Source organism: Giraffa tippelskirchi, chromosome 12, assembly GCF_054371585.1.
Source record: "Giraffa tippelskirchi isolate mGirTip1 chromosome 12, T2T-mGirTip1v1.2.pri, whole genome shotgun sequence".
Taxonomy (NCBI): domain Eukaryota; kingdom Metazoa; phylum Chordata; class Mammalia; order Artiodactyla; family Giraffidae; genus Giraffa; species Giraffa tippelskirchi.
The window spans coordinates 84277597-84303766 of NC_137286.1; the positions used below are offsets into that span (position 1 = coordinate 84277597).

Sequence of the window (26170 nt, forward strand, 5' to 3'; positions counted from 1 at the left end):
TTCAGTGGAAAATATTTCTTTTACTTATCTTTTCCAAAGAGGTAAATTTTGGGATGTTTATCTTTTCAGATCGACTTCCAAGACAGCTAAATGCAGTGCTCAGGCTCTTCCAGTAATTAGCAAGATGCTCTTTTGGGACCAACAGGTCATGAAGTTTGACGGGGTTTTCCAATTTTCTAGATTATCAATTTGGCAATCGTCCCTACACAAAATACAGAACTTATTGTGAGTCATCAGAGGCATCATTATGATAATTCTAAATATTTATAAGATGTTGTAAATATATAGTACTGAAAAGCCACTTAAATTGTACCCAACCGACAAAATCTTCCCTGTTTCAAAGTATTTATAGTTCAAGCTCATAAATAATAGAACAAGATACAAACTGTGGGAAGTGGGAGCACAGGCATAAGAGGAACACAGGAAGGTGATTTTAAGATGTGCCGTGAGGCAGAAAAACCATGGGTTATGGTTTCCATTGTATAGTGTTTTTTCCAGACTTGTGGCCTTTGACAAATGGACCTAAGTTTGAAGTCATATAAGGATTTAGGCTGTATTTTGTAGGAATAGCTATTACTTTGTTGATCTATTTAAGTTATGGGCTATTTCCTGAGTAGGAGCTTGACCAGATTTACATGTTATCCATGTATGTTCACATACACACATACATACTCACATAGATAAACAGACACACACATTGATTCCTAAAATGGAAGAGCTTCAGAAATACAGAATTAGTGAAGGTGTGAGATGGGCAGTGTTCCCTGGTCTGCTCAAGCCTCACGAATAGAACTTTCATTCTTCAATAACTCATTCAATGAACATTGGAGGGTATAGCGTATGCAAACTTTATCATAACTCTGGAAATGCAACAAAGAATGGGTTTCCACCTTTGGGTTACACAATAAGGAATGAATAAATGAATGAAAGCCTTTATAGAGTCTGAAATAAAAAAACAATGCAGAATACAAATATGGTAATAGTTTCTACGTTTTTGGCATTTCTGGAACCCTTTCCAGGCTCATACTAGAGTTTCCATGCATTTTATCAGCTGACACAACTACCTAGAGTAAGTACAGTTATTATTCCTGAGGAAATGGATGCTTAGAGATTCTAGGCCAAGAACCTCATCCAAGTATTACATAGCCAACAAGTTGTAGAGTTAGGACTATTGTGAGTTTATCCTGATGCTCCGTGCATAGTTTCTAGTCTGCAATGCTGTTGTCTAATCAGGGAGGTATTTTAATAAACAATTACAGTACAATGTGATATGAAAGGGGAAATTTGGGGCGGGAGTGCAATTAGGAACACATTAAAGGAGCAAGAAAAAGTATTCCAGGGGAAATGAAGTCTAGCAGTTAGCCAGATTTGGGGGAAAGGTATCTGCAAAGATCTGGGGGTGTGGGCAAGCTTGGCTGTGTGAGGGATTGGAGGAAGGTCAGCAGAGCTGGAGTGTGAACATACTCCCAGCAAACATCAGTAGTGTCCTGTGTGACTTCAGTTACCAACTAGACATTAATGGTTCTCAACATACTATCTCTTAGAATTTAGTCATAGCTTGGTTTGAATTTCAACATAAATATATCAGCCTCAACGGGGTTGCAAGCATCTTGTGCACTGGGTGTGTCTCATAATGTGTACTATTCAGTGTAGTACAGTTCTATTTCTGGGAGCCATTAATGAAATTTGTAGGAAAAAGCATTCCATTAAATGGCATGGGAGATTGAGTACTCTCATAATATGGCGGCTTAGTGATTCTCTGTATTCCTCCAAGCAGGATATAGGAAGAATGTGACCTGGTTGCTCCTAGTCCCTGGCACAGCTCAGCAGATCCACCTGGGCTCTCTAAGGCAGGGGTGATCTTTGTAAAGAGCTGGCTGCCTGTCTGCGCAGACTTGGGTTACAACCCACCAGAAGGAGGCCTTATGTCCAGCATGTGAGTGGCTAGAGTGCACTCATGATGAAAAAGAGAGGGAAGAAAATACCCTGAAGGAGCAGAGGCTTCTCCCATCTCTTTCTTCTGTTGGGAAGTTGAGTGCCTGATTTTCTAAGGTGCTTTCACACCAGTCCTAGGAGATGGCCGAGTATTTTTTCGTATGTCAAACGTTGTTTTCAAACATTGTTGTCAGAACACAAAGGTCATGTAACAGTCAGAGCCAGTCCCCAGGGACTGAGCCTGGCACAAAATTTCTCAGGGCATTAGTCATGGCTTCAATTCTTCCCACCATGTCCGATTCTTTCCAATGATAAAAACACAAGTATAAATGTTGTACATACTCTACCTGTAGACTTATGACTGGTTTGAGGTTAAAGACCAAGTCTCACCTGTATCATCACCTTCCCTCCTAGTTGCCATGTTTTTCATATTAGTGAAAAACACACATACACATGTATACCCTACACCCTAAATTAAAATGGCATTTTTAGGTTTTGCTTTTCTTCAAATCAGACTAAATAACCACACTGAATAACCATCTGAGATCAAAAGAAGAATGATTTGATGTGTCCTAGATAGTTTTTCAAAATATGACTGCATATGTTTCATATTAGTGAATACACAGGCACACATATGACTGGAAGTCTTTTAATAACAATGAAAGATGCATGTATCACCTAGAAACTCCCCAATTAATCAATACTTTCACTATGAATCAGTTACTAAGAAATTTAGAATTAGTTCTGAGATCTGCTTGTTTGCTAAAAAACCCAACAAACAAGAACCCAACTTATTTTGTATTAATACAAAGAAATAAATATGCGCTAGGCAAGTTTGATGATAATTTGTGACTCTGTGTCAACATCATAGATCTTTCAGGATGGTGTCCAATGTAGTTCCCTTGGAGTCCACTATAGTAGTTGAATTTCATGAAAATATCAATGGCTTTTTGGTTATAATCACTCTAGGCTATAATAGTGTCAGATTTTTCATTACATTTTTCTGTTGTTGAAAACCATATAATGTGACAGGCTTCCCAGGTGACACGAGTGGTAAAGAACCTGCAGGCCAATGCAGGAGACATAAGAAAGGGAAGTTCAATCCCTGAGTCAGGAAGATCCCCAGGAGAAGGGCATGGCAACGCACTCCAGTATTCTTGCCTGGGGAATCCCATGCACAGAGGAGCCTGGTGGGCTACAGTCCTCAGGGTCACAAAGAGTCAGACCCTACTGAAGCGACTTAGCATGCACACAGGAAAGTTAAGAAGACTGCAACAGCAAAAATCTACCTAAAATCATAGAGTAAGAAGGCAGTCTTTGTTTCTCGGATCTGGAATATACATGATATGTAATTATATATATATTTTTAATCATCTTCTATAAAAGAAAACACTAAAATATTGATGCTACAGTGGTGGGATGGGGAATAAACTGACAATTTTGACAAATGAACAAAGTGTTTTGTTTGCTTGGTTCTCAACAGAGCAGATATCTGAAAAACTTTAAGAAAGCCTTTCTTCTGCTTGTCGTTGGATTTCACAAGCTGTGATAAGCACCCTTGGGGATTTCTGAGTAGCGTGTGATGTTCTGGCAATACTTCTGGAGCAGGTCCCAGCGAACTGGACACGTTCCTAGTCTGTGATCATTGAAGAAGAGGCCCTTTTCTTGTATCAGATTTCTGTAACTTGCTTTGAGTTTATTTTAAGGATTGGAAGCAGTCTTCTAGCTCTTGGATCAGTAGAGCTAATGAAAGCAGGGCTCTTTGTGGATGATAGCTGGGTTCTTCCCTTGGAGACCAGCTTTTGGAACTCCGTCCAGAGGTCAGGGGCTCTTTGCCCACACGTCTCTCCAAGCCAGATGATGGTAACCCGACAGACCACAACATGAACTCTGCAGTTAGTCCTACTAAGCCCTCGAGAGCTCACTGCCAGAATGGATTCCAGCCTGGTCTGTATGGTTCCAACTCTTTGGTTCTTTTCCATCGGCTTGGGTTACCTGTCTAAAGAGCCACTCTGTTCCAAAAACTGAAGCCCTGCTCCCAGCCCCAGGACCCTTGCTGTAAAGCAAAGTGGTCTAGTGTTGTGGTTGAGAGTGACTTTCACCATTTAGGTTCAAATTCCAGTTTGGCTACTTACTCACTTGGCAAATCACATTTCTGTCATGCAGTCCCACATCAGGAAATGGAGAGATAATGCTAGCTACTTTGTAAGACGCTAGAAGGTTAAATGACTAATACGTGCTAAGTATTGGGTTGGCCAAAAAGTTTGGTTGGGTTTTTCCAGAAGATATTATGGAAAACCTGAACAAAATTTTTGGGCAGTCCAATACTTAGACCACTGCTTGGCATGCAGTATGTTCTTAATAAATTCTAGCTCTTCTCATCATTGTATCATTCCACTGTCTTTCTTTCATGGTCATATATTGAAGCAGAGGTGGTGGGAAGATTGCTTTTCACACACAGAGTGTGCGCCATGAGGCAGTGCACAGTTCTTACCCTCTTGGGTTGTTCAAGCATCTGCAGCATGAGCTGGATGGGGCTGGTCCTGACACGACTCTGATCCAGAATGAGGCTTCTCCAGTGGCTGAGCCACAGAGTCTCCGCCTGGGGGTACAGCACTGGTCAAGTGAACTTGGACTTCTGGCTGCTTTTCTGTAGATTCCGTGTGCAGCAGGAGTGTGGGAATACATAAAACTCAACTAGGCTTTTTAGGATAATGTCATAGATTCATCACTCTTAAAAAAAAAAAACATCAGTTATGTCCATTGACAGAAGAATGGATAAAGAAGCTGTGGTATATATATAGACTAGAACATTACTCAGCCATAAAACAGAATGTATTTGAGTCAGCTCTAATGGCACTCATCTTACACACTGGCAAAGTAATGCTCAAAACTCTCCAAGCCAGGCTTCAACAGTATGTGAACTGTGAAATTCCAGATGTTCAAGCTGGTTTTAGAAAAGGCAGAGGAACCAGAGATCAAATTGCCAACATCCGCTGGATCATCAAAAAAGCAAGAGAGTTCCAGAAAAACATCTATTTCTGCTTTATTGACTATGCCAATGCCTTTGACTGTGTGGACACAACAAACTCTGGAAAATTCTTCAAAAGATGGTAATACCAGACCACCTGACCTGCCTCTTGAGAAATCTGTATGCAGGTCAGGAAGCAACAGTTAGAACTGGACATGGAACAATAGACTGGTTCCAAATAAGGAAAGGAGTATGTCAAGGCGGTATATTGTCACCCTGATTATTTGACTTACATGCAGAGTACATCATGAGAAATGCCAGGCTGGAAGAAGCACAAGCTGGAATCAAGATTGCCAGGAGGGATATCAATAACCTCAGATATGCAGATGACACCACCCTTATGGCAGAAAGTGAAGAAGAACTAAAGAGCCTCTTGATGAAAGTGAAAGAAGAGAGTGAAAAAGTTGTCTTAAAACCCAAAACCACAATGAGGTACCATTTCACGCCCTTCAGAATGGCTGCTATCCAAAAGACTACAAGCATAAATGCTGGAGAGGGTGTGGAGAAATGGGAACCCTCTTACACTGTTGGTAGGAATGCAAACTAGTACAGCCACTATGGAGAACAGTATGGAGATTCCTCAAAAAACTGGAAATAGAACTGCCATATGACCTAGAAATCCCACTGCTGGGCATACACACTGAGGAAACCAGACTTGAAAGAGACACATGTACCCAAATGTTCATCACAGCACTGTTTATAATAGCCAGGACATGGAAGCAGCCTAGACATCCATCAGCAGACGAATGGATAAAGAAGCTGTGGTATATATACACAATGGAATATTACTCAGCCATTAAAAAGAATACATTTGAATCAGTTCTAATGTGGATGAAACTGGAGCCTATTATACAGAGTGAAGTAAGCCAGAAAGAAAAACACCAACACAGTATACTAACACATATATATGGTGTTTAGTTAATTGGTAAAGATAACCCTGTATGTGAGACATCAAAAGAGACACAGATAAATAGAACAGTATTATGGACTCTATGGGAGAGGGTGAGGGTGGGAGGATATGGGAGAATGGCATTGAAGCATGTAAATTATCATATGTGAAACGAATCGCCAGTCCAGGTGAGACTCATGACACAGGGTGCTCGGGGCTGGTGCAGTGGGATGACCTGGAGGGATGAGATGGGGAGGGAGGTGGAAGGGGGTTTCTGGAAGGGGAAAACATGTACACCCATGGTGGATTCATGGCAATGTATGGCAAAACAAATATAATATTGTAAAGTCAAAAAATAGAAAATAAAATAAACTAATTTAAAAAAAACCCCAACATTCAGAAAACTAAGATCATGGCATCTGGTCCCATCACTTCATGGCAAATAGATGGGGAAACAATGGAAACTATGACAGACTATATTTTTGGGCTCCAAAATCACTGCAGATGGTGACTGAAGCCACGATATTAAAAGATGCTTGCTCCTTGGAAGAAAAGTTATGACCAACCTAGACAGTATATTAAAAAGCAGAGACATTACTTTGCCAACAAATTCTGTCTTGTCAAAGCTATGGTTTTTCCAGTAGTCATGTATGGATGTGAGAGTTGGACTATAAAGAAAGCTGAGCACTGAAGAATGAATGCTTTTGAACTGGGGTGTTGGAGAAGACTCTTGAGAGTCCCTTGGACTGCAAGGAGATCCAAGCAGTCCATCCTAAAGGAGATCAGTCCTGGGTGTTCATTGGAAGCAGTGATGTTGAAGCTGAAACTCCAGTACTTTGGCCACCTGATGCAAAAACTGACTCATTTGAAAAGACCCTGATGCTGGGAAATATTGAAGGCAGGAGGAGAAGGGGATGACATAGGATGAGATGATTGGATGGCATCACCGACTTGATGGACATGAGTTTGGGTGGACTCCAGGAGTTGGTGATAGACAGGGAGGCCTGGCGTGCTGCAGTCCATGGGGTTGCAAAGAGTCAGACACAACTGAGCGACTGAACTGAACTGAACTAGGTTGGTCATAACTTTCCTTCCAAAGAGTAAGCGTGTTTTAATTTCATGGCTGCAATCACCATCTGCAGTGATTTTGGAGCCCCCCCAAATAAAGTCTGTCACTGTTTCCAGTGTTTCCCCATCTATTTGCCATGAAGTGATGGGACCAGATGCCATGATCTTAGTTTTCTGAATGTTGAGCTTCAAGCCAACTTTTTCCCTCTCCTCTTTCACTTTCATCAAGAGGCTCTTTAGTTCTTCTTCACTTTGTGCCATAAGGATGTTGTCATCTGCATATCTGAGGTTATTGATATTTCTCTCAGCAATCTTGATTCCAGCTTGTGCTTCTTCCAGCCCAGTGTTTCTCATGATGTACTCTGCATATAAGTTACATAAGCAGGGTGACAATATACCGCCTTGACATACTCCTTCTCCTATTTGGAACCAGTCTGTTGTTCCATGTCCAGTTCTAACTGTTGCTTCCTGACCTGCATACAAGTTTCTCAAGAGGCAGGTCAGATAGACTGGTATACCCATCTCTTTAAGAATTTTCCACAGTTTGTGGTGATGCACACAGTCAAAGGCTTTAGCACAGTCAATAAAGCAGAAATAGATTTTTTCTGGAACTCTCTTGCTTTTTTGATGATCCATTGGATGTTGGCAATTTGATCTCTGGTTCCTCTGCCTCTTCTAAAACCAGCTTGAACATCTGGAAGTTCATGGTTCACGTATTGCTGAAGCCTGGCTTGGAGAATTTTGAGCATTACTTTACTAGTGTGTGAGATAAGTGTAATTGTGCGGTAGTTTGAGCATTCTTTGGCATTGTGTTACTTTGGGATTGTGAAAATGGACCTGTGCCAGTCCTTCGGCCACTGATGAGTTTTCCAAATTTGCTGGCATATGGAGTGCAGCACTTTCACAGCATCATCTTTTAGGATTTGAAATAGCTCAACTGGAATTCCATCACCTCCACTAGCTTTGTTCGTAGTGATGCTTTCTAAGGCCCACTTGACTTCACACTCCAGGATGTCTGGGTCTAGGTGAATGATCACACCCTCATGATTATCTGCATCATGAAGATCTTTTTTGTATAGATTTTCTGTGTATTCTTGCCACCTCTTCTCAATATCTTCTGCTTCTGTTAGGTCCATACCATTTCTGTCTTTTATGGCATCTATCTTTGCATGAAATGTTCCCTTGGTATCTCTAATTTTCTTGAAGAGATCTCTAGTCTTTCCCATTCTATCATTTTCCTCTCTTTCTTTGCACTGATCACTGAGGAAGGCTTTCTTATCTCTCCTTGCTATTCTTTGGAACTCTGCATTCAAATGGGTATGTCTTTCCTTTGCTCCTTTCCTTTTCATTTCTCTTCTTTCACAGCTATTTGTAAGGCCTCCTCAGACAGCCATTTTGCTTTTTTGCATTGCTTTTCCATGAGGATGGTCTTGATCCCTGTCTCCTGTACAATGTCACAAACCTCTGTCCATAGTTCTTCAGGCACTCTGTCTATCAGATCTGGTCCCTTAATTCTATTTCTCACTTCCACTGTATAATCATAAGGGATTTGATTTAGGTCATACATGAATGGTCTAGTGGTTTTCCCTACTTTCTTCAATTTAAGTATGAATCTGGCAATAAGGAGTTCATGATCTGAGCCACAGTCAGCTCCCTTTCTTGTTTTTGCTGGCTGTATAGAGCTTCTCCATCCTTGCCTGCAAAGCATATAATCAATCTGATTTCGGTGTTGGCCATCTGGTGATGTCCATGTAGAGAGTCATGTGTTTGCTATGAACAGTGCATTCTCTTGGCAGAACTCTATTAGCCTTTGCCCTGCTTCATTCTGTACTCCAAAGCCAAATTTGCCTGTTACTCCAGGTGTTTCCTGACTTCCTACTTTTGCATTCCAGTCCCCTATAATGAAAAGGACATCTTTTTGGGTGTTAGTTTTAGAAGGTCTTGTAGGTCTTCATAGAACCATTGAACTTCAGCTTCTTCAGCATTACTGATCGGGACATAGACTTGGATTACTGTGATATTGAATGGTTTGCCCTGGAAATGAACAGAGATCATTCTATCGTTTTTGAGATTGCATCCAAGTACTGCATTTCAGACTCTTTTGTTGACTATGATGGCTACTCCATTTCTTCTAAGGGATTCTTGCCCACAGTAGTGGATATAACGGTTATCTGAGTTAAACTCACCTATTCCAGTCCATCTTAGTTCACTGATTCCTAAAATGTCAACGTTCACTCTTGCCATTTCCTGTTTGACCACTTCCAATTTCCCTGGATTCATGGACGTAACATTCCAGGTTCCTATGCAATATTGCTCTTTACAGCATCGGACCTTGCTTCTATCACCAGTCACATCCACAACTGGGTTTTGTTTTTGCTTTGGCTCCATCTCTTCATTCTTTCTGGAGTTATTTCTCCACCAATCTCCAGTAGCATATTGGACACCTCCTGACCTGGGGAGTTCATCTTTCAGTGTCCTATCTTTTTGCCTTTTCATACTGTTCATGGGGTTCTCAAGGCAAGAATACTGAAGTGGTTTGCCATTCCCTTCTCTAGTGGACCACATTTTGTCAGACCTCTTCACCAAGACCCGTCGCTTAGTTTCATTGAGTTAGACAAGGCTGTGGTCTATGTGATTAGATTAGTCAGTTTTCTGTGATTGTGGTTTCAGTCTGTCTGCCCTCTGATGCCCTCTCTCAGTGCCTACCGTCTTACTGGGGTTTCTCTTACATTGGACGGGGGATATCTCTTCACGGCTGCTCCAGCAAAATGCAGCCGCTGCTCCTTATCTTGGATGTGGGGTATCTCCTCTTGGCTGCCGCTAATGACCTTGCACATAGGGTCTCTCCTTTCAGCCACTTGATGGTCCAGCGCCACGCAGCCACCGACCTGTGAATATATTACCCTTACATGATGAAAGGAACTTTGCAGGTATGATTAAGAATTGAGACAGGGACTTCCCTGGTGGTCAAGTGGTTTAGGAATTTACCTGCTAGAACAGGGTGCACAGGTTTAATCCCTAGTCTGCGAAGATCCCGCATGCCTCGCGACAAATAAGCCCATGAGCCACAACTGCTAAAGCCCACTCACCTAGAGCCTGTGCCCCTAGATAAAAGAAGTGACCGCAATGAGAAGCCTACCCACCACTATGAAGACTAGCCGCCACTCGCTGAAACTAGAGAAAAGACTGCATACAGCAACGAAGAGCCAGCGCAGGCAAAAATAGTAAAATAAAATAAAAATTTCAAAGAAAAAGCATCTTTGGGAAGAGATGGGAAGATTATCCCAGATTATTCAGGCGGGACCAATGTAATCCCAAGAATCCTTATAAAAGAGGGCAGGAGGGTAAATGTCAAGCTGCTGACTTTGAACATGAAAGCAGGGGCCCTGAACCAAGGCATGCAGGCAACCTCTCTCAGCTAAGAAAGATAAGGGAACAGGTCATCCTCAGAGCCTCCAGTGCAAACCCACTTCTGCCTATCCGCTTTTGTATTTCTGATCTCCAGGGGCATAAAAAAGTAAATCTGACACACGTACACCCATGGCTGAGTCATGTCAACGTATGGCAAAAACCACTACAATGTTGTAAAGGAATTAGCCTCCAAATAAAATTAATTAATTAATTAAAGAGAAGAGTAAACCTGTGTTTTTCTAAGCTATTCTGGTTTTGGTAATTTGTTACAGCAGCAACAAAAAACTAATACAAGCATGTATACATTCTATTGGGTTTCCCTGGTGGCTGAGTTGGTAAAGAATATCCACCTGCAATGCAGGAGAGTGCCTGCAGTGCAGGAGACCCCGGTTCTATCTCTTGGAGAAGGAAATGGCAACCCAATTCAATATTCTTGCCTGGGAAATCCCATGGACAGAGGAACCTGGTAGGCTCCTTGGGTCGCAAAGAGTCCAACATGACTTAGCTACTAAAACCACCATACATTTCTTCACTTCATAAATGTTAATACTTTTCTAATGGCAAAAATGTAGAGAAGATTGGATCCCAAAAGCACAACAGCAACTTTGCATGATATACAGAGAGGGACATGTATATACATGTGTCCGCCAAGGACATGATTCTTTTGTGATGACCCGTTTTGAAGACAACAGGAAACACCTAGTGTGGCTGGGTAAAGCCCAGAGCCTCGCCCCTTTGTTACGAAATGAATATCAAGCAAAATGAAGAGCCAGCCAACCTTCTACAGAATGAGAATCCCTGGAGTAAAGCCACCCTTGGCCTCCCAGCCCAAGAGGGCAGAGCTCGCCTCCTCCCCCACACTCTTCACTGGCTTCCAGTGAAACCTGCTCAGTCCACTGGCTGGAGCATCGAACTTGATTTGTCAAAGTGAAATTGATCTAGATAAGTCCAGTAAGTTTAAGTCTAAGTGAAATCTATTAAGCATGTATAGATTTTATTCCAATACCTTTTAGAGTCCACAAAAGATAGCACTAAGTTGTGTCCGACTCTTGTGATCCCATGAACTGTAGCCCGCCAGGCTCCGCCATCCCTGGGATTCTCCAGGCAAGAACACTGGAGTGGGTTGCCATTTCCTTCTCCATTGGAGTCCACAAGCAAGAAGTAAATGTCTAGACTAGCTTTGTAGGAGCCCACAGCTTTCAGCGTCTTTTTGAATTCTTTCTTTAAAGATCTGTATTTCTCCCTTCATTAATCTTTTTAAAAAGGGATTAATAACAGGACCTGACTTCTTTGCTATATTCATTGTGCAATAGCTCCATTCCTAAATGTGTCCTCAAATTGTAAGGCAGTAGGAGTGTGATCAACTTAATGAGCCCAATTATCCCTGGTAGTTCTGCTCAGAGAAGAGAGAGGGAGGCTATTTTTCAGGGTGAGAATGAGAGAAGGCTCATTGTTGTGGCGGGAAATAACCTCCTTTCATCTCAGCATTGCCGGAGGCAGCTCTATACTTATTTCCTTGGGATGGTAGTCAGGACAGCCCAGGAGCCTTGATCTGAACTGCGAAGTCACAGAGACAGCACTGTGGTTGTGATCTTAAGCTTTGAACACAGACAGACCTGGGTTTAAATCCTGACTCTTTAGCTGTATGTTATGGGATAAATCACTTCACCCTTCTAAGCATTCATTTATTTGGGGTTACATTAAGCGGTACCTGCCTCATTGTGAGAGTTAAATGGGTTAATGAATGAAACACACTTCACATACAGCTTTATCACAGTACTTAATAATTTTTCAATGGAAGTTGTTGCAATATATTCTAGGTATCATTTACAGGAAATTTTAGAGTTTGTTGGATGATTAATATCCTCTGCTAAAACATCTTCCCTCCCTTGATTCCATTAAGATGCAGTTTTAATGCAAAAGATTTCCCTCCTAATGGATGCTCTCTGATAAGTGGAGTCTCTCTGGAATTGAACCTTAGATAAAGAGAATGATGGACGCTTCGCTGATTGTTCAACCTTTGCCTTAGAACCCACGGGCTATTTCTGTGGAAACTCCCTGCCTGTGAAACCTCCACATATCAAAACATATTTCCTTCTACATCCTTTCCTGTCTCTCCTCCTATCCTTCTGACCCCTCTAGGGGACAGGAACCTCATTATCTCTTCTCTCAAGCTCACTTGGGGGGCTTTTGTCTTTGCCAAGCTTGATGCCTGGACCATCTATAGCTTTTGAAAATGAAGGACAAATCCACAATGAAGTCATTGATTCCTCCCTGATCTCACGATTTTTCTGCATCAGTTGATATGGTCATGTGGTTTTTATCCTTCATTCTGTTATTGTTGTGCAATATATATATTTTTCTTTTTTTGCTGGAGGATTATTGCTTTACCATATTGTGTTGGTTTCTGCCATACACCAACATGAATCAGTCACAGGTTTACATATATTCCCTCCCTCCTGAGCCCCCCTCCCATCTCCTATCCCATCCCACCCCTCTAGGTTGTCACAGAGCACTGGGCTGAGCTCCCTGTGTCACACGGCAAATTCGCACTTGCTATCTATTTTACGTATATAATGCATATGTTTCTATACTACTCTCTCAACTCGTCCCACCTTCTCCTTATTCAACCGTGTCCACAACTCTGTCCTCTATGTCTGTGTCTCCATTGCTGCCCCACAAATAGGTTCATCAATGCCATCTTTCTAGATTCCACATGCATGCATTAATATACAATATTTGTCCCTCTCTTTCTGACTTCCTTCACTCTGTATATAGACTCTAGGTTCACCTACCTCATTAGGAGTGACTCAGATGTGCTGTGTATGTTGAAGCATCCTTGAACTCCAGGAATAAGTTATATCAAGATGTATAGTCTTTTGACATGCTGTTGAATTCTGTTTACTACAATTTTTTAAGGACTTTTGCATCAGGAATATTGATTAGTTGTTTTCTTGTAGTGTCTTTGCCTGGTTTTGATAGCAGGGTATCCTGGCCTCGTAGAATGAGCTTGGAAGGGCTCCTTCTTCCTCAATTTTTGAGAAGACTTTGAGCGGGATTGGTGTTAATTCTTTGAATGTTTGTTAATATTCTCTAGTGAAACCATCTGGTCCTGGCTTTTCTTTTTTTTTGATGACTGATTCAATCTTTTACTAGTTATTGGTTTGTTAAGATTTTATATTTCTTCATGATTCAGTCTTGATAAGTTATGTGTTTCTAGGAATTTAAACATTTCTTCTAGGTTATCCAATTTGTTGCATAAAATTTTTCATAGTAATCTCTCATAATCCTTTTTATTTCAATGGCATTAGCTGTAAGGTTCTCTCTATAATTTTTCATTTTAGTGAGCCTTTTCACTCTTTTTTAAAATAGTTAATCTAGCTAAGGATTTGTCTTTTTTGTTGATTAAAAAAAACCTCAGTTTCTATTGCTTTATTTTTATTGTTCTATTGTTTTTTCTATTCTCTGTTTCATTATCTCTGGTCTGTGCTGTGCTGTGTGTTAAGTCACTTCAGTGGTGTCCAACTCTTTGTGACTCAATGGATTGTAGCCCACTAGGCTCCTCTGTCCATGGGATTCTCCAGCTAACAATATTGGAGTGGGTTGCCATGCCCTCCTCCAGGGAATCTTCCTGATCCAGGGATTAAACTGGCATCTTATATATCTCCTGTTTTGACAGGTGGGTTCTTTACCATTAGTGCCACCTGGGAATGTCTCTGCTCTAATCTTTATTATTTCCTTTCTTCTGCTAACTTTAGATTTAGTTAGTTCTTTTTCTAGTTTGTTGAGGTATAAAGTTAGTTTGTTAATTTAAGATAGATTTTTCTCCTTTTTTTTATGTGTGCATTTATAGCTATAAAATTCCCTCTTGACACTGCTTTTGCTGCATTTCACAGCTTCATTTTCATTTGGGGCTTTCCAGGTGGCTCAGTAGTAAAGAATCTGCCTGCCAATGCAGGAAACATAATGAGACATGCGTTTGATTCCTGGGTTGGGAAGATCTCCTGGAGGAGGAAATGGCAACTCACTCCAATATTCTTGCCTAGGAAATCCCTTGGACAGAGGAGACTGGTGGGCTACAGTCCATAGGGTTGCAAAAGAGTCGGACACGATTGAGCTGCAAAAGCACAATTTTCATTTGTCTTAAGGTATTTTCTAATTTTCCTTATGACTTCTTCTTGATGTCCATTGGTTGTTTGAGTGTGTTATTCAATTCCCCTTATCGTGAATTTTTCAGCTTTCCTTCTGCTATTTATTTCCAGCTTTATTCCTTTGTGACTGGAAAACATACTTTGTAATAATTTCAATCTTTTAAAAAATTTGTAGAGACTTATTTTGTGGCTATAATTATTTTTAAATAAAGGCATCTGAATTACTTTTAGGTGTTACATATGAAAATTCAAGTTATAGTTAAGTGATATTGCACAGAAACAGTTTTTTGGGTTTTTTTTGCATCTCTAAATGGTGAATCTGGTATTATGTAAGCATGAATCACAAACACAAATCCCAAGTTAAGTCATCTATTTTACAACTTTTTACTCAATGAGATCACGTATAGGGCCCGTACTCATAGTCTCATAAAGCCATGCGTTGGTCACACTGGCCTCGGTGGTCATTTACTGTGGCCTCTTACATGGCAGATGAGAAAACAGAGTTCTGCCTATCCCAAAGGAGTGATTCCCAAAGGAACATATTTGACCATAGGTTATAGGTCATGTTACACCACATTGGTGATGCTTTTGAGGCCATCCACTAATGTTCTCATTAGTGATACACCAAGTTAAGTCTTTCTGAAGGTACCATCGGATATTTAGAACGTTTACATAGCCGAGAATTCAGAACTTAAGCACACTGATTTTTTTAGAGCAGTTTTAGGTTCACAGAAAAATTGATCAGAAAGTACAGAGAGTTCCCATAAGCCCCTACAACTCCCCCAGCCCCCGCCCCCACCAACTGTCAACATTCCCCATCAGAGTGTGACATTTGTTGGAATCAATGACCCTATATTGACACCTGGCTTGTTTTTTGCCTTTGCATGCTCAGTCGTGTCCTACTCTTCACAATGCCATGAACTATAGCCCACCAGGTCAATCTGGAATTTTCCAGGCAGGAATACTGGAGTGGGTTGCCATTTCCTACTTCAGAAGATCTTCCCGACCTAGGGATCAAAACTGGGTCTTTTGCATCTCTGGCATTGGCAGGCAAATTCTTACCATTCATGCACCTTGTCATCACCCAAATCATATGGTTCATATTAGAATTAATGCTGGTATTGCATATTCTATTCCTTTTTTAAAAATTGTAGTAAAAACCATATGATATAAACTTTACCATCTTAACCATTTTAAGCATACAGTTCAGTTCAGTTCAATTCAGTCGCTCAGTCGTGTCCGACACTTTGCGACCCCATGAATTGCAGCACGCCAGGCCTCTCTGTCCATCACCAACTCCTGGAGTCTACCCAAACCCATGTCCATCGAGTCAGTGATGCCATCCAACCATCTCATCCTCTGTCGTCCCCTTCTCCTCCTGCCCCCAATCTTACCCAGCATTAGGGTCTTTTCCAATATATTCACATTGCTACGATATAGATATTCAGAACTTTGTTAGTGTCTGTATCTAGCAGAACAGAAACTCTATACCCATTAAACAACTCTCCTTCGCCCCCTTTCCCTAGCCCCCGGTACTTTAAATATCGCATGTAAATGGAATCATCTAGCATTTGTCCTTTTCATGACTGGTTCATTTCACTGAACACAGTATCCTCCAGGTTTCATGCGGTAGCACACGGCAGAGTTTCCTCCCTTTTTAAGGCTGAATATTATTCCATTATCTGTATATTCCACCTTTTGTTTTTATAATTGCTGATCAATGGACTTTTGAATTGCTTTCATACCTTGGCTATTGTGAATAGCACTGTTATAGAGGTGGGTGTGTTAATATCTCTTTTGAGATTCTGCTTTCAATTCTTTTGGCTACTGGAAGTGGAATTGCTGGATTGTATGGTAGTTTAATTTGCTTTGAGGCTCCTCTTTAACGTTTCCCATAGCAGTTGTACCATTTTACAATCTTCTTAATAGTGCACAAAGGTTCCAATTTCTCTATATCCTTCCTTACACTTGTTATTTTCTGTTCTTAGTCTTTTTATTGGAGAAGGCAATGGCACCCCACTCCAGTACTCTTGCCTGGAGAATCCCGTGGATAGAGCAGCCTGGTGGGCTGCAGTCCATGGGGTCGCTAAGAGTCAGACACGACTGAGCGACTTAACTTTCACTTTTCACTTTCATGCATCGGAGAAGGAAATGGCAACCCACTCCAGTATTCTTGCCTCAAGAATCCCAGGGACGGCGGAGCCTGGTGGGCTGCCGTCTATGGGGTCGCACAGAGTCGGACACGACTGACGTGACTCAGCAGCAGTCTTTTTATTTGTAGTAGCCACCCTAATAGCTGTAAGGTCTACAATTCAGATCTTTTGATTCTATCACAAACTTCTTTCTTGTGATTGAACTTTCATGCGTTTTGACAGTCCATTGTGTTCAGGTTAACTGCCAACTTCCTCTTTAGGCTTGGAACAAAAATTCTACAAAATATTGGGGAAAACTGACAGGCTACCTAAACAAGAGAAAGATATTTGGGACATATTATCCATCAATGCATTATCCTGAAAAGTCAAAATGAAACTGGGTTTGTATGAAAATGAATATTCAATGCAAAATGTAAAATTTAAGAATTGTTGATGTTTCATTTCAGATTATTATTAAAATGAGGAATGAATTAACTTTATAGAAAACTTTGCATATTCTGAACCACATCTATTTCAAACAATAGAATAGAATAGAAAGAATAATTCTTTTATACATAGAATTGTATCTTATTATAGCATAGAGGGAATTAGAAAAGATACAAAATGAAAACAAGGAAATATTTTTAAATAAGAAGACTATGGTAACTAAGATTTATTGGGGACTTATCAGATCCCAGGTCACATAGAGTTTATATGCATTTTGTGATTAACAAAATCTCTATGAGGTGTTGGCGGTGGGGGAGGGGGATGCTTCCTAGTTGGTGCTAGTGGTCAAGAACCTGCCTGCCAATACAGAAGACGTAAAGGACGTGGGTTCAATCCCTGGGTCGGGAAGATCCCCTGGAGGGGGGCATGGCAACCCACTCCAGTATTCTTGCCTGGAGAATTCATGGTCAGAGGCGCCTGGTGGGATACAGTCCATAGGGTCACAAAGAGTCAGACGTGACTTAGCACACATGCTACGAGACAGGAACTAATATACTTTCCATATTAGAAATGAGTCTCAGAAAAGTCAAGTGAGTGTTCTGGGATTCAAGAGCACTGAAGTGGTGGGCCAGCATTCAGATTCAGGTAGCCCAACACCTCTGAGGCACCAGGCCTAACCACAGTTAGATGCCAGGTTTCTGTGAAGAAATATTAAACACATGTGTTCCTTTATCAGGGGCAAAGACTAAAGGATGATTGGAAAATCACTGTCTATAAAGACATGAAGAGTAATGATTTTCTTTTCTTAAGAGGACAGATTATATTGAAGTGGGAGGAACTCACATATAAAATTATTTTTGGAGAAGAGTTCTATATGTAAGCGCTCCAAGGCTTGGGATTTTCCTTAACACTCTCACCTCTATAACTCACAACAGAGATGTTAGGCATTCTCTTAATCCTCTGTACTGAAGCTGAGCCCTGCGCATGGACATATAAACATGCATGTGTATCTCAGAGGAAATAGTGCTGTGTAACGGAGAAAGCCTGAAATACTTTCCAAATTCCTCCCTTCCTGAGCAGAACTCAGTGGTTTAAAATTATTACTTATTTTTCAAGAGACTGGAGGGTAGTGTAGTAGCCGTGAAGCCAGATTGCCTGGGTTTGAGTCCAGATCTTCAATGCCCAACTGTACAATCTTGGCAAGCTCTGTACCTCTATATGCCTTAGAGTCCTCGTCTGTGAAACAAGGATAATTAATTGCAGTGTACTTCATAGGGTAGTTGGAGAATTAAATAAGTCAATATATATAAAGCCTATAGCACAGTGCCTGGAATATAATTAGTGCTATTTTAATCTGCCTAGTGACTCAGAAGGCAGAACTGAAAGCCACAGAGAATTATTTCCAGGCATTGAACTCTAATGGAGTTTGTCTGGCTGGATATTAATACTGCTTTAGACTGGTGACTTCTCTTTATCTGCTCCCCTCTCTTTTTTTTGAAGAGGAATGTCTGTGTTATCCTGTGTCTGTCCTATCTTTGTATGTTAGATAGCAGATAATTTGTTTCTTGAGTTTCATAGGTGCACAGATGGAGAAAAACTGTGGCCCCCAAACTGTACTTAGTGGAATATACCCAGAGCCTAATTTAGATGATTTAGGTGAGATTTTGGACTTCTGGACTGATGAGATTTAGGTGGAATTTTGTGTTATAGTGGGATGAAACTTCTGGAGACCTTAGGATAGGGTGGAGGTATTCTGTGGGTGATACGGTATGAATCCTGGGAGCTGGGAGTGGACTGAAATAGATAGATTTTTGGCCCTCTGGGATCTCTGACCCTGGCATTAGTATTGTGATTATGTTGTTATGTGGCAAAAGGGACTTTGCAGATGTTATTAAGGTTACTAATCAGCCGACCTTAAAGTAGGGCAATAATTCTGGATTACCAGGTGGACCAATGTAATCACATGAACCCTTGAAAGCGGAAGAGGAATTCAGAGAGATTCAAAGTGTAAGAAGGACTCAACCCACCATTACTGGCTTGAAGATAGAGGGGGCCACGTGGGAACCATGAGTAAGAAAGAAACTGCCCAAAGCCCATATGAGTTGGAATCAGATTCTCTAGGTAAGAGAGCCCAAGCCAAGACTTTGACCTTGGGAGACCCTAAGCAGAGTACCTAACCAAAGCAACCAGACTTCTGCCCTGCAGAACTGTGTCATAGTGAATGAATGCTGTTTTAACCTGCTAAGTTCATGGTAGTTTTCACGGTAGCAATAGAAAACCAATACACCAGATATGAATTAATTGTGTTGATATAAAGTAGAAACCAATGCGATATTCTAAAGCAATTATCCTTCAATTAAAAATAAATAATTTTTTTAAAAAAGCAGTAGAACATGTTCTTCGAATGAAATACTTGGATCACTGCAGATCTCCACTGTACATTCCTCCTGGGCAGCCCCTAAAGGCACGTGTGCAGAGATTCAGAAGTAGACATCCCAACACTTATTACGATTCACTTGTGTGCTCTGTTTTATGCCTCCAGCATTCCCAGGGGGTTCAAAGAAGGCAGGAACTATTTCCTCTTGATTTTTTTCCTCCCCCAGAGCAAAACCTGGTGTTGGCACAAGGTAAGCACTTGATAACTAATTTTTCAAGGACTTTTTTTGATGTGGACCATTTTTAAGTCTTTATTAAATTAGTTACAACATTGCTCCTGTTTTCTGTTTTGGTTTTTTGGCCGAGAGGTATGTGGGATCTTAGCTTCCGGATCAAGGATTGAACCTGCATCTTCCGCATTGGAAGGTCAAATCTTAACTACTGGGCCACCAGGGAAGTCCCAACAAGTATTTTTTTGATGGAAAGCTAAGTGTGTTTGACAACTAATGTCTCTAGAGAACAATATTGGATGTGGATGGAGGCAGAGCCCGGAGCAGGAGACACGGTAGGAGACAAATTGGGGAAAGAAACAATTTGCAAGGACAAAGGAATGTAGCGTTTAATACTTGTATAATTATTGTTGGTTTAGAAAAATTTCCTTGATATATCTTTCCTACCCGCACAGCCAGTAGGATAAGTTTCGGGAAGTAGGCTGACCATTGCATAAGTGGCTTGTGAAATAGCACTTAGTAGCTCACATTCCCAACAAGTTGAATAAATATGTTTGTGTGTAGTTTACCCCCCAAGGATGCTTCTCCTGGCTCCCCCGCAGCTGGACCAGAATTGGTGTTTAGTAATTGCATGGCAACGGGCTCCCTCTGGGATTGGAATGCTCCATCCCTGATGCTCTCCCTGAGGAGACAGACTGGAAAACAGACTGGGGTGCAGCCTGATAGCGTGCGGTCCCCTCAGACAGTGCAGGAAGCTTGGTGCAAACTCCCACTTGAGGTGGCTTGTGAAGTTCTGGCAGAAGGCTTGTAGCTAGTTGCACCCCAAAAGCAAGTCAGAGGCATGGGATTTGAAGACATCTTCTAGGAAAGCAAGTCCCAGGGGCCATAAAGAAACTGGGAGAAACCATTAAAAAATTTTTTTTTATGAAGACTCACTCTGTCTTGGAAACCAGTTAAATAAATGCCAGCCCAGTCTCTATTCCCAGCGTAGTAGTTGCTATTCTGGTGAGTGTAATTGAAAGTAAAAATAATCACTGCCATACCGTGAAAAACAGCCACCAGCTACTCTATTTTAAAGGATGTAAAAAAGCAGGAGGTGAATGTGAAAACTGACCTTCTAAGGACAGCAATGTACTCCATCCCCTTTCACTAGTGGTTCTAAGCCGTTTGTGATTTCTTGTTAGTAAAATAGAGCACCACATGTTTTCAGGGGTTTCGGTGCTCCCATTACTAGGACTGAGAACACTACCTTATTATCGAGTGCATTTTATAACTTCAGTTCAGGTTATAAATTTGGATGGGTCATTGTGCTGTTCAAGGTCTCAGCTTCTCACTCTAAAAATGCAGAACAAGCTGAATGGGAGATAAGAAGTGGGGGAAGCTGGAAGCAGTTGCTTTTTAAACAAGCTTCTGGACTTAACTTGATCCCTTGGTGATTTTGTCTACTCTTCACAACTCTGATCAGTGGATTTGGCAAGAAATATGTTCTCTGTACAATGCAAATTGAGATCTTGTGAAGTTTGAGCTTTAAACGATTTTGAGGGTCCTCTTTAAGAAAAGGAACATAAATATCTATTTTGGCAAATTTTACAAGAACATGTAATCATGTGAACACAGAATCCCATCCCAAGCCCCAGGAATGGCCCTGTAGAGGTAAGCGGCCCCAAATTGAAAGCTTCATTTCATGGACTGTAGCTCACCAGGCTCCTCTGTCCATGGGATTCTCCAGGCAAGAATACTGGAGCAGGTTGCCATTTCCTTCTCCAGGGTATCTTTCCAAACCAAGGATTGAACCCGGCTCTCCTGTATTGCAGGCAGATTCTTTACCATTTAAACCACCAGGGAAACCCACAAAACTTCATTAATTCCTGATAAATCCACATATGCATCTATGAAAGGTTAGAGTCCCATTGCTTTTCTGAGGACAAAGGAAAGTAGCAGGAACCACAGAATGTAGGACTCCAAAGGGGACTTTTAAGATTAATCCAGATATTTTACAGATGGATAGCTGGGGAAACAAAGGCTCAGAGAGGTTAAGCAATGCTGAGTATTTGCACAGATAACCAGCATTTGAATCTGCTTCTCTTAACTTCATTCTTCAGACTGGTGTTTCTGTACTATTTCTCAGGATACTTTGTAAACCCAGAGAAAACAACAAGGGTAAACATGACAAGGTCTGTCTTATCCTTGCAGAGGCATATAGACTGCCACCAAGGGATGTGTAACCAGGCGACTGCGTGACCCTCCAGGGTCTCTGAGAGGGGAGGCTGGGGGAGTCTACATGATGTCATCACACCCCCTCCCTCGGTCCTGTTTGCAGAGGATGACAAGGTGTGACTGCATGCCCTTTTTTTTTTTTTTAATTCAAATACAAAAGGACATTCATATCCAAATAAATATTGTCTTCTTGTCACTTTCCAAGTAGGCTTTTATCCCAAACTGATGACACTACTGAAGCCAGTTTTAGAAAGTCCTTCTTACACTAACCTTTTATCAGTTCAGTCACCCAAGAAAGTTAGTAGCTCAGGCATTTTTCTGTCTTCCTCTTTCTTTCCCAATCCTTCATCCCCTTCCTTCTTTTCTGTTTTCCTTCTGTCTGTATTTTTAAACAAACCAAAAATTATCATCCATCTATCAGATTTTGTGCTGAATGATTTCTGAATGTTCCTCCAAATCAAAACCAAGATTAAAGGTTTAAGAAACATGAAAATATTAAAAATAATTTGATACTGATTCTAAAGAGGATTCTAGTTTTTGCCTAAACCCTATGGGAGGAAATTAAACAACTAGTCATGATTTAATGGCCAAAGCAAGGAGAACTACTATCATCTTTTTAAAATGCCCTGCTCAGATGAAGGGCTTCCCATTTGGCTTTAGTGGTAAGAAATCCGCCTGACGATGCAGGAGATGTAAGAGACTCGGATTCAATCCTTGGATCAGGAAGATTGCCCTGGAGGATGTGGCAACCCACTTCAGTATTCTTGCCTGGAGAATTCCATGGACAGGGAAACCCACCTCCCCCAGAGGAACCTGGCAAGTCCATGGGGTTGCAAAGAGTCTGACATGACTGAGCAACTAAGCACACAGATGAAGGAACATAAATGTCCCCTGTGCCAGGCAACCCCTGTGTGAGGTAGTTTTGTGTACATGCTCACATTTACTCCTCCAGCCTTAGGATGTTGGCATGATGGGCTCATGTTACAATTAGGTAAACCGAGGCACTGCAGAGTTCAGCTTTCAGTGTTAGAGCTGAGACTGGAACTAAGTCTGCTGGCCCCCAGATCCATGCTCTTTTACACCCTTAACCCTACACGACCGTCCCCATACACTTCTATGTTGAATTTATGGAGGCTCCATCAATACCTCTGTGCTCCTAGCCTGGGTTACAAAGTGTGTGTGGGGGGGCGGTCAGGGAAATGAGGTCATGAATTCAGCCCCAGGAAGCTCAGGCCAAGGCCATCGGTCATCCTCAGGGAAACCAGTGGAGAAATAGAAAAACCCTTGTTGGCGTTTCCTCCTGTGATGGAATTGTTGGAAGCCTGTTCATGTCTCTGATTGTTTCTGCCTCTCTTCTCCAACTTCCTCTCAAGTTCGTTCTTTCCTCAATTGTCTGCCTCACTCCTGTTCTCACCAACCTCATCCTCAGAATAATTTTGTATCAATGCCCCTAGATGTTGCTTTTCACTCAACACTTGTTCATATCTCATTTCTACCTTCCTCTCTCCTACTGTTCTTATTTCATCAGAATAAACAACATGAGCAATTACCTATCATAACTATATTCAGCAACTATATATTCAACCGGGTCCTTCCTCCTCCTACCTTGAAATGTGGTGATAATGAAATTGAGAAAAAAACATTTGGGAATCAGCATACAATTATTCACATAAATGTGGCCCCAGACATTAAATCAGGTTTTTTTTTTTTTTTTTTTTTTTAAGGATGGGCCACTGTGCTTTCTCTACATATTTTTTGATTTTCACCCACATCATTTATCTTGGAATTATCCACATACTTCTGCAAGGTCTTTGGGAGGAAGGCATCTTCAGCTTCTGCCAAGGGTCACCAGGAGGGAGCACGTGGGGCTATATGCTCAAGTAGACTTGGTTTTGAAGAAGCTGCATCCATTTCTGACTGGCTCTAAGACACTGAGAAAATTATTTAACTTCTCTGATCTCAGTTTCTCTATCTGAAAAATGGGACCTTATAGTTATCTTGAAGAGCTGTGTTAAGAGTACAAAGTTTGGAATTACATCAAAATTTGATTTCTACTCGGCCTCTGACTAGTTGTGTGGTACTAAGTTGACTACCCAACTCTTACTCCCCAGCAGGTAAAATGGGAGATAATAATACTTATATAGTATTTTAGGATACTATAGGAGTATTTATATGATTACTAGGAGGATTCAACTAAGCAGTATATTTCAAATTTTTGATCCAGGATATGATACAGAGCAAGCACTTACTTAGCTATTCTTTGGATGAGTGAGATGAAATATGAAGTTCTTGGGACAATGGCTAGCCCATAGTTGAGTTTCAATAAATGTTCATTCCCTTTCTTTCTTCCAAGGCAAAAGCAGTAAATGAGACACCTACTGATTATCTTCCCCTTTGGCTTAATGTGCATATGATTAACTCTCGACAGTTTCCTCCACTTGGCATCTGGTGGCACTTCCCACACTTGTAAGGATGGGCTTGCCCTTAAGAATAAAGAGCTGCTTGCCTCCTATAATTTCAGAGGTGCTGAAAGTTTTATTTGTCTCAAACACCTGTCCTCCAGCAGTCTTCTTAGAGTTAGAAAATTGCTCTTTTGGAAGTTTCCCTTTGGGGTACAACATTAGCTCCAGAAAGCTTTTGTTAAGATGCAGTTCTCTTCACTGGGTAGAATAATTGGTCCCTTTTCATGCACATATTAGCACAGATTGGTCAGGTCAAGGCTGCAGGATGAGAGGATAGGAACAGTAAATTCCAAGAAGGGAAAAGTGTAACATCTTGGGGCTGACCCAGAGGAGCAATGATCGGCTTAAGCAGCCAGGAGGCGCCCCAGTGGGCCCAGGATCGACTTTGCCTCTTTCCTCAGTTTGCTCTGGGACCTCCCCCCAGTCAGCTTCTTCCCTGGGGGCCACTAAGAGCCCAGTGGGGAGTGGATACCTGCAGTGCGGACACCACTCACCTGGCCCAAGGCGGGAGCAGATGAGATAGCACCGCCATGTTGTCTAATCAGATGCGAAGTGGAGATTTGTGTGACGTCAACCCAAGAAAGAACAAACAGCGTCATAGAAACAAGAGGGAACTCAGGTAGGATCGAGTGCTTAAGAAATAGATAACCCATCAAGACGGGAGTCCGAATGGCGTGACTGAAGAAACTATGATAGCCCGTAAATCCCAAGTGGATGGAGAGTTGGAGTGTCTTGAGGACTGGTTGATAGCAAATAAACAAGAAATGGTAGTATGAATAGTTTTTGTTTTTATTTTTTAACTTAGACACAGGGTTTGAAGAATAGCAAACTAGGTAAACAGCCTTTTTTTGGGGGGGGTATTTAAACAGTGGCATTTAAATACTGCAGTGGCAAAAACAGCACTATGTTTGTGAGTGAGGTACCCACACTATAGTACTTCTTCTGCAGGCTTTTTACTCACTAGAGCTTAATTACTGTTAGCTCAATGGTTCCAAAGTTGTGTAAACAGGGATATGGTGAATGCTTTGTAATGCCCAGGTCACAAATGGGATAATGAAGGCACAGCTAGACTGTAGCTTTATATTAAATGAACACATTCCTTGTATGTCTATAAGTCTGAAACCCAGTTTACTGTTCAGATGTGTAAACCCAACATGCATATTGTTATGATTAACCTTCCACAGCAAAGACCTGGTGAGGCTGTAAAAAAGTTCACTTTTCAACTATAATTACAGTTTCTGGGAAAGCAAATTGTGATACATGAAAAATACATATAGAATAACTGACATCTACAAAACAGAGAAGTTGGGGGTCTTTTAGGAGCTACACAGCATATGAATTGATCCTTTGTTGCCAAAATCTAGCAGAGGCTTTAAAACTCTTTCTCCTAACACAGTGAGACATTTTAAAGCCATTATTCTATGGATCCTGTCTTTACAGCATTTATATACATAATACTAACCAATAACAAGAGTGATTACTGTGTGCCATGCTGAGTGTTCTACATAGCTTATCTCACTGTGTAATTGCAACCTATAAAGTAGCGAATGAAAACAGACATGGTTAGAACCAAGGAAAATAGTGTGGTTCAAACCAAGGAAGTAGCAAATAAAAATAGACATGGTTAGAACCAAGGAAATAAAGATTCTGTGCTTAAAAAAAAATCAACTTTGAGTAATTGCAGAAAGACTAGGAATTCTCTGAAATTTGTAGATAAGTCCTTATATCATCTAATGATGCTCATTGTGGTCTGTAGCCACAGATGGAGTCCAATAGGGACCAGCAGATGACCTTAAAAATAGGTCAACAAAGAGCCAGAAC

At 41.2% G+C, this 26170-nt stretch overlaps 1 long non-coding RNA gene across 2 annotated transcripts; it reads right to left on the reverse strand.

Annotated features, from left to right (window-relative positions):
- Window positions 1-24903, reverse strand: LOC145530034 (uncharacterized). Of its 2 annotated transcripts, XR_014071427.1 has the most exons (4): window positions 24844-24903; window positions 24137-24607; window positions 22158-22266; window positions 1-202 (listed from the first exon to the last, which is right to left on the reverse strand). It is a non-coding gene; the product is annotated as an uncharacterized LOC145530034 (long non-coding RNA). The 2 variants fall into 2 exon arrangements; XR_014071428.1 differs by lacking the exons at window positions 1-202; window positions 22158-22266 and adding an exon at window positions 16742-16946.
- Between the last annotated feature and the right edge of the window lie 1267 nt (window positions 24904-26170).